Source organism: Gavialis gangeticus, unplaced genomic scaffold, assembly GCF_001723915.1.
Source record: "Gavialis gangeticus isolate Ggan-Ray unplaced genomic scaffold, GavGan_comp1, whole genome shotgun sequence".
NCBI classification, from domain to species: Eukaryota; Metazoa; Chordata; order Crocodylia; family Gavialidae; genus Gavialis; species Gavialis gangeticus.
Window position 1 is genome coordinate 37,033,340 of NW_017729029.1, and position 8,228 is coordinate 37,041,567.

Genomic DNA, 8,228 nt, shown 5'->3' on the forward strand with positions numbered 1-8,228 from the left:
GTGCTCAGAGGGGCTGGGGGAGCAGGCAGGGGATGGGGCCTGGCAGGAATCCCCCCATGGTCTCCTCCCCCTTCTTCCAGCCTCCCCTCCCCTGCCCACTACTTACTAGCATGGAGTCCAGGTCCAGATCCTTGCTGCAGTGAGCGGGGACTGTCTGAATCACCAAAGCTCTCTGAATCTTTTCCAGATCAATTCAGAGAGCTTTGAAGTGATTCAGACCTTTTCGTTGGTCTCCTGATTCCATTTAGATTCAGAGATTCAGCCACTGAATCAGGCCGTATATCCTCCAAATTGAATCAGCGCCCAAAGCTTTACACAGCGCTACTGCTTTCTCATCATAAGGAATCAAACTGTACTTATAAGTCTATATAATATAAGTCTATATCATACATTGGATATATATATGGTGGAGGCCCAGGATGTGTATGATGTATGCAGGGTGATAAAGCAGATCTACCTGCTTTGAAATGCTGTGATAAGGAACTGAACCGTTACAATTATTATTGATCATTAATAAATCATTTACTACAAACACTTATTAATATATTACTATTTGAATTAATAATATTATTGACTCCTATTATTAGTATTAGCTGTTATTAAATTATAAGTCTATATAAGTCAGGATGAAAGTCAACTATAATTATAATGCATAATAGTTCAGTTGTTGAGAGAATCCTGAAGGAAGTGTTGTCATCCTCTTCCTCTTCTCTTTCTTTCTCTTTTTGCCTTTTGTCACCCCAACAGGGATTGATCAGCCTATGGCTAGCAGTGGAAAGGGATCTAAAAACCGAAGGGAGGGAGGATAGAAAGAGCATAGGAATTGTATTGGTGCCTCTTGTGCACCTCACATACCTTCCTTCATGACCATAACAATCCATCAGCCCTGTTTACAATAAATATGAACTAAACAATGTATCCCTCCCAGCCAGAGATGACCCTATCTGGATGCAGGACAGTGACATACCAATGGCAGCGGGCGGCATGGCCACCCCTGCATGGATGTGAAGGGGGTGCCATTGGCAGTTGCAAAGGGGGTGCTACCATTCTGCGCTGCTTGCCTCCCCTGCCCCCTCGCCCCCACCACCAGAATCGCCGCAGAAGGTGACTTGTCCAGGGCGTGTGTGGGAGCGAGGGTGACGGCACCCTGGGCTTGTCCCCCAGACCCTGGAGACCCACAGTATGCCACTGGTGCAGGGCCTTGGGCAAATTATTCCCCCCACCTCCCCTGCACAGAGCCGAACCCACATGCTGTGGTGGCGGGGGAGGGGAGTTGGGGAGCGTCCTGATGGGAGGCTGGCAGTGGCACTGAGGAGTTGTCCTGTCTGCTCCACCCATCTCTGCAGAGCCCCCAAAACGCTGTGCTTGGGGTGGTCACTTTTTTCGTGGCCCCCTAGGGATGACCCTGCCACCCTCAGGGCACAGACAAGTGTCAGGTGTCACTTACCAAAGGTGGCATATGGCACATCACCATGTCCTCTTTTGAGTCTCATGTCGCAGAGGTGCAGGCTTTAAATAGCACTCAAAGCTTCACTGCACCCCACTTGATCAGCCTGCAGTCTTCTCGAACCCTGGATTCACATTGCTGTGCCCCCCAGGGGCAAGTCTCGTGACTAGGATGAGTCCTTCTCTGCCCCCGCTGTGCTGTTGTCCCTCACCCACCTCAAACCTCCCTCATTGATACAGTGACCTCTGCTCCCCCAATTTATAGTGCTTGAGTGGGGCAACCCCTCCCCCCTCCATCGGCAGCCTCATTTTGGTGTGGAAAAAACCCAGCACTCTGGCTCAGGCTGGAAAAAAGAGTGTGAAAAGAAGCTGGAAATTTTTGCAAAGTTCCTGGGTTTGTGTGTAAGCAAAGCAGGTCTTAAACCCCATGCCACCCCTCCACTCACCGCCTTGCTTTGGTGTTCCAAAACAAAGGAGATGGTGCCTGGCACCGGGCTGGAAAAGAGTGTGAAAAGAATCTTGAAAAAGTGCACTTTCAGAGTTTCCATCTAGGGAAAATGCAAGGAAGGGCTGTGAAGAATAAGCCAAAGAGCCTGGGAAGGCATGAGACCCTGTGGGCGACTTTGCGAAGTGGCTGGTGGCTTGCCAAAAAGCAAGCCAGGCTTCTGGGGGGTGACACACCACTTCCCTTCTCCCAACTAAGGGAGGGGAAATCAGAAGCAGTAAGTATGGCCTCAAAAGTTACTTTGTAGAGTGGGTGCTACCTTTGCAAAATGCTGGTGTGCAGGTCAGCACTTGTGTGTTGTGACCCACCCAGGCAGCCCCCCTGTTTATCTCTGGAGCCGCCCTGTATACCTGTGCAAGAGAGAGTGCCAACCCCTCCCCCTGGCACCATGCAGCAAGTGGCAGGAAAAACAAACAGAGAAATGAACCCAAACAATGATTGAAATCCACCTTCACAACCAAACAGTGTAAGGGTGGATATGGAGGCAGACTCAGGAAGCCAGGAAACCATGAGGTTTTATTGTTTACAATGCACGAGTTACTTATGCTTCATGACCCTGAACTGCTCTTGTCTCCCTGAAACACAGTGACACCCTCCTGGCCCTGCTGGCAGTCATACGGCCCTCCTGCGACCCCACTGAGTTAGGGGGAACAGGCTTGGCTATAATTCTACACTCATCTTGCACAGAGGCAAGATGAGAGAACCGACTTTTCCCTTTCAGGCATTGGTACCCATTTATTTAGGTACTTCTGCACACTCTGAAAGGCATCATTGAAAGCGTCCTGTGACATCTGTAATTCAACACGGGACTCGTGGACCACATCTTTCAAATTCTGCATGGTGTGTCACACTTCCTCAAAGATGGCAACATCCTTGATCAGTGACTCGTGGAGTTTGTCCCACCAGGCATCTGCATGTTCTGCTCTGGCTACTGAGGAGTCTGCCAAAACCTCAAGTGAGGTTTTGTGGAACCGTCTCTGCTTGTTTCAAAAATTTCTGCAGCTCTCTGCTGTATTGTGAGTGGAGTGCTGTTCTGGGCAGCCATGGGTCACGGTGGCTGATAAACAAAGAAAAAAACAAGAGGAGGAAAGTGCATGCCCCTCCACCCCACCATGCAGTGCACAAAATGCCAGCCGGCACAGAAGCAGACCCTGCAACAGTGGGGCACGACTCATACTGCCCAAAACATAAAAGTACTCACGTCAGAAACAGGTCCACAGCTGCCACTTCCCATGCTAACTGCAAAAAATTAAGTAAAGCAATTAATTAGTTTGGTGTCTGTTACATTATGAGCTACTGAACCTGTCATGCACCACCACCAACAGAACATGGTGACCCACCTCCAGCAACACATGGATTTCTCCCTCTCTGCCCCCAACCCCAACCAGCACAAACTCGGGCATTGCCTGGCAGTGGCAAGAGGTAGGGTGGTGAGAAGCTTTGGTCCCTGATTCAATTTGGTGGAGATTTGGCCAAATTCAGTGGCTGAATCTCTGAATCTGAATCAGGAGACCCTTTAATCTCTCCAAATTGAATTGAAACACTCCAAATCAATTCAGAGAGATTCAGAAAGATTCAGCAATTCGGATATAGACACAGCTTTAAATATTTTTTCTACATGCCTCAAGGTACCAGGTGGCTCATGAATGCTGCAATGCTAAGGCAGCGGGAGTGTCCCACAGGAGTGTGGAGGGGCTCCCCAGAGTGCTCAGCAACAGACCCGGATGTTTACCAGAAGCACTTCCAGTCCACTTCTGAGTTTCCTGGGGAACACACGGGACCCCCCTTCGACCCTCCCAGTTCAGTGACTGGTGCCTCCTGGGTATGGGGGGGGTGGCACCTGGGGTTCCTCCATGGCTGGTTGCCAAGCCAAGGGGGCACAGGGGGGGTCCACAGCACACTCCCCGGTGGACCCAGAAGTAGACTGGAAGTGCTTCCAGTCCACTTCTGGGTTTGCTGCTGAACACACTGGCCCTCCCTGTGCTCCTGTGGGACACTCCATATGCTCCAGCATTGCAGTGTTCACGAGCCACACCTAGTACCTCGAGGTATGTAGAAAAAACATTTAAAGCTGTGTCTATGTCCGAATTGCTGATTCTCCAAGTCAGCGTTGAATCTTCAGATTCTGATTCAGCCAAATCGAATAGGGGACAGTGATCTGAATCAACAAATTGAATTGCTGTCCCTGATTCAGGCTGAATCCAAATTGAATGTGGCACATTTTACACACCCCTAGCAAAAGGCACATTACAAGAGACTTACCTGGTCTAGCCAGGTAAGGTCTTACGTTGGGTCTTGGTCACAGTAGATGGTGGGCTTCTTCCTGATCCTCCACCTCCTCTGCTTTGTTATCTGTGCTAGTCTGTGGAACGGGGCTAAGTGTCACTAAGTGTATGGTGACCGATGGTTCTTTCTGCCACTCATGGTTATCAGGGAGCTGGGAGTGGTCTCTGTACAGCTGAGACATGCTCATGCTTACACCCATAGGAGGGGCTGCTACCTCCTCCTCCTTGTCCTCCTGCTTCTCCTCCTGCCCAACCCTGGTGCTGAAAGTCTTCGTACCCAGGTTGTCGCCCACATCCTTGGAGAGAATGATGGACAGATTGTCACAGAAGGGGGCAATTGTGCAACCTGCCCTAGAATGAGAGTTCGCATCTTTGGCTCTGTAAAACACTGATTTCAGGGACTTGATCTTGCAAAGGACCTGGGTCCAGTCACGATTGTGCCCTAGCACCTGCATGCCTTTTGCGATCTCAACATAAACAAGTTTATTCCTCCTACTTTCCAGCCTGTCTATGATCTTTTGCTCCTACCATATGTCAATTAAGTCCTCCAGTTCTTCCCAAGTCCAGTTGGGTCCATGGGTGTTGGAGGTATCAGCCTCCTGGGACGTCGGCTCCACACTGCTGGCCTTGGTTTTCTGAGACATGGCAAAGAAGTTCATGGTCAACAGCACAAGCGATTTGTGAAAGGGGGCTAGCAATTTTTTTTGGTGGGGGAGCAGGGGCCTCTTTATATGCAGGCTGTGTTTGCATGAGGGTCTTGGAAAATTCCAAAGATTGTGAAGGCATTACCTGTAAGTGTCAAAACACCCAAAGGTGGTGAAGCACCCAGTTTAACAACAAAAAATACCTGGTGATGGGGTAAATAAGGCATACTTTGGAATGGCTACTCAATGGTCTGAAATGTTGCAAAAATTGATATCTACCCGCCTGCTTGTGCAAAATAATTTTATTACAGAAGCACAGCCTGTTTTCCCTAAAGTGGCAAAAGTTTTGAGTAGCCTACATTACCAGGAGAAGAGTAGGAAAAACTTTTTTTTTTTGCAAGCTTGATTACATCAGAACACCAGCTGCAAAACTCAGGATGAAAGGATGTGCAAAAGCCTCAATTCCCTGGGGTGCTGGGGTGAAGCATTGGAAAAGCAGCTGCACCAAGCTCCAGGCCACACAATACCCTACAGTCCCTGCCTCCCGCTTGGTGCAGATGCTGAAAAGCTGCTGCTGATGGACAAGGGTGGAGGTCGGGGGAGCTGGGGGAGCAGGCAGGGGATGAGGCCTGGTGGGGGTCCTCCCATGGTCCCCTTCCCCCTCCTTCAGTCCCCCCTTCCCTGGCCCCTACTTACCAGCATGGAGTCTGGGTCCAGGTCCCTGCTGCAGCAGGCAGGGACTGCCTGAATCACCAAAGCTCTCTGAATCTTTTCTGAATTGATTCAGAGAGCTTTGAATTTGGACCTTTTAATTGGTCCCCTGATTTGATTCAGATTCGGAGAGTCAGCCACTGGATTGGGTCGAATCTCCTCCAGATTGAATCAGCACCTGAAGCTTTGCATAGCCCTACTGTTTACCTGGGGATTACTGCTGCAATGCTTGAGAAGTATAGAAACTGTGCTACAGTGTTCATTGACAAGTTGTATTCCTGGTTTAACAGCATTAATGACAATAATAACAATATCCAGCCTCCACTACATCATGAACTAGTTAGGCGTGCCTGCACGGTAGGGCTGGCAACTCGTGAGGTATACCAGCTGCTTAAGGAGATTGCTGCAAACAACATTATCCACCTGGTGAATTCTCAGCAAGCCATAGATGGCTTTAATGAGAAGGGGTTTCTGAACTGCATGGGAGCTTTAGACAGCACTCACATCCAAGTGCTTTGCCCTGCAGGGAGTGGGAGGGCTTTCACAAACATGAAAGGATATGCCTCCATGATCCTGCAAGCCGTGGTGGACCACTAGCGCTAGTTCATGAAAATTTATACTGGGTGGGCCGGCAGCATGCAGGATGTGTGCTTGTTCAGAAACTCCCCTCTTCATGGCCTCGTGGAGAAAGGACACTTTTTCACCCAGCGTGGAGGAGACAGTGATCTGCAGTGTCACTATTCCCCCAGTTATATTAGCGGATGTTGCCTACCCCCTAATGCCCTGGCTCATGAAGCCTTATGGAGGGAACGTCACCAACTCACGGAAGATGGTTTTTAACTACCGTCTGAGCAGCTGTAGGATGGCCATGGAAAGTGTGTATGGCTGACTGAAAGGACAATGGAGTGTGCTTATGTGCCGGCTCGAAATGCAACACGAAAATATCACAGCCTTTGTAGTGACAGCCTGAGTGCTGCACAATATCTGTGAGAGCCGGAGAGAGGTTTTCAAGGAGTCAAGGGAAGAAGCACGACAGGCAGTGGCCAGAGAACAGAGACATGTCCAGGCAGCAACAGCAGCACAGGAACCAAGGAGATATCCTCAAGGAGAGGCTGGTTGGGTGGCCCTTGTGTGTGACTGTCTGGCAGGATACAGTATATTGCTGACAACAACACCTAGGAGTGCTTTGTTCTTTCTCCTGGTTATGTTAAAATTAATTCATTTACACTTAAAATCTGTGTCTGTCTACAGGGGTTTGTGGTGTTGCAGACACAGGGCAGAAGGGAGGGTGGTTGGGGAAGGGGGAAGAAATCTGGACTGAGCTAGGAGTTTGCTGCTTCCAGACTTTGAGTGGTTTGGGGGAGAGGAGCATTACACACCGTCACCCACATTTGAATGAGCCCCCACCCCACATGGGTGAAAAGGTTAACTATTATAGCTCTTGGCAGGCTAGGCAGGTGGGGGACCAAGCTGAACAACAACCTATATTTTCAAAACATTCCAAAAACAATTATAAAATGAGTCACAACGCACCTCCAAAAGCTGTATGTGGCACTACACAAACAGATTGACAGTGTACCTTCACAAGGAATGGGGGTTTTCCAATGGGAGTCCTCACTGGAAACTGTAAAAAGATCAATGAGCTCAAGAATGCTGGGAAATTTGGTCCAAAAAACCCAGGAAAATAAAAGCCAGAAGAGCTTGCCACCACCACCAACATCGGCAGCAATTACCAATCAAACAGGCGGTAACAAACACCCAGCCACCCACCCGCTACTCTAAAACCTGAACATTTTATGTTATCATAGCAGTTATCATAAAGCAGCTATAGTAAATAAAAGAAAAAACACATATATTTGTAACAGGGTGGGATGGGAAGGGAAAGGAATGGGAAGGGAGGATTCAAGTCTTTGTGATTGGAATGGGGTCTTTGGGATCATGTACTGATGGACAGCTAGCAGACCAACTGAGCATAGGTGGGTGCAAGTGACAAGGATTTTGGGCTGAGCATGACCATGCTCAGCGGTCTGCCCAGTGAGAGTCTGGGGGTAGGGACTGGGGAGCCCGGGTGGTTTACATTAGGAAAGACATTACAGGGGGTAAATTGGTATTTGACACCCCCTACTGAGATCTGTGGGGAATGACACATGACGCTTAACTTGCTTGAAAGCGCTGTTCATGTGAACACTAATGCTGTGTAATGCAAACAAAAATGCACCGCACCAAAAAAGCCATGTTAAAATTTTCAGGCACTCTACATTAATGCCCGTGTTGTCTACACACACCCTTAAATACCAGTGCATTACTACTCTTAATTCCCAAGCTTTAGGGGTGTGCGAAATGGGCCATATTTGATTTGGATTTGGATTCAGCCCAAATCAGGGACAGTGATTCGATTTGTTGATTTGGATCACTGTCCCCAATTCATAGTTTCATAGTTTCATAGTTTCTAGGGTCGGAAGGGACCTGAGCAGATCATCTAGTCCGGACCCCTGCCATGGCAGGAAGAGCACTGGGGTCAAATGACCCCAGTAAGGTGGTCATCCAACCTCCTCTTAAAAACCCCCAGGGTGGGAGCCTGCACCACCTCACTTGGAAGCTGGTTCCAGACCCTAGCCGCCCTGACCGTGAAGTAGC

The 8,228-nt window shown here is 49.0% G+C and overlaps 1 long non-coding RNA gene across 1 annotated transcript in view; it reads right to left on the reverse strand.

The window, feature by feature from the left end:
* Positions 1–2,044: 2,044 nt before the first annotated feature.
* LOC109300658 overlaps positions 2,045–8,228 on the reverse strand; it is a 23,502-nt gene continuing 17,318 nt past the window's right edge. The window contains exon 3 of the long non-coding RNA XR_002098294.1: positions 2,045–2,137. This is a non-coding gene — a long non-coding RNA (uncharacterized LOC109300658). The remainder of the gene's footprint in view (positions 2,138–8,228) is intronic.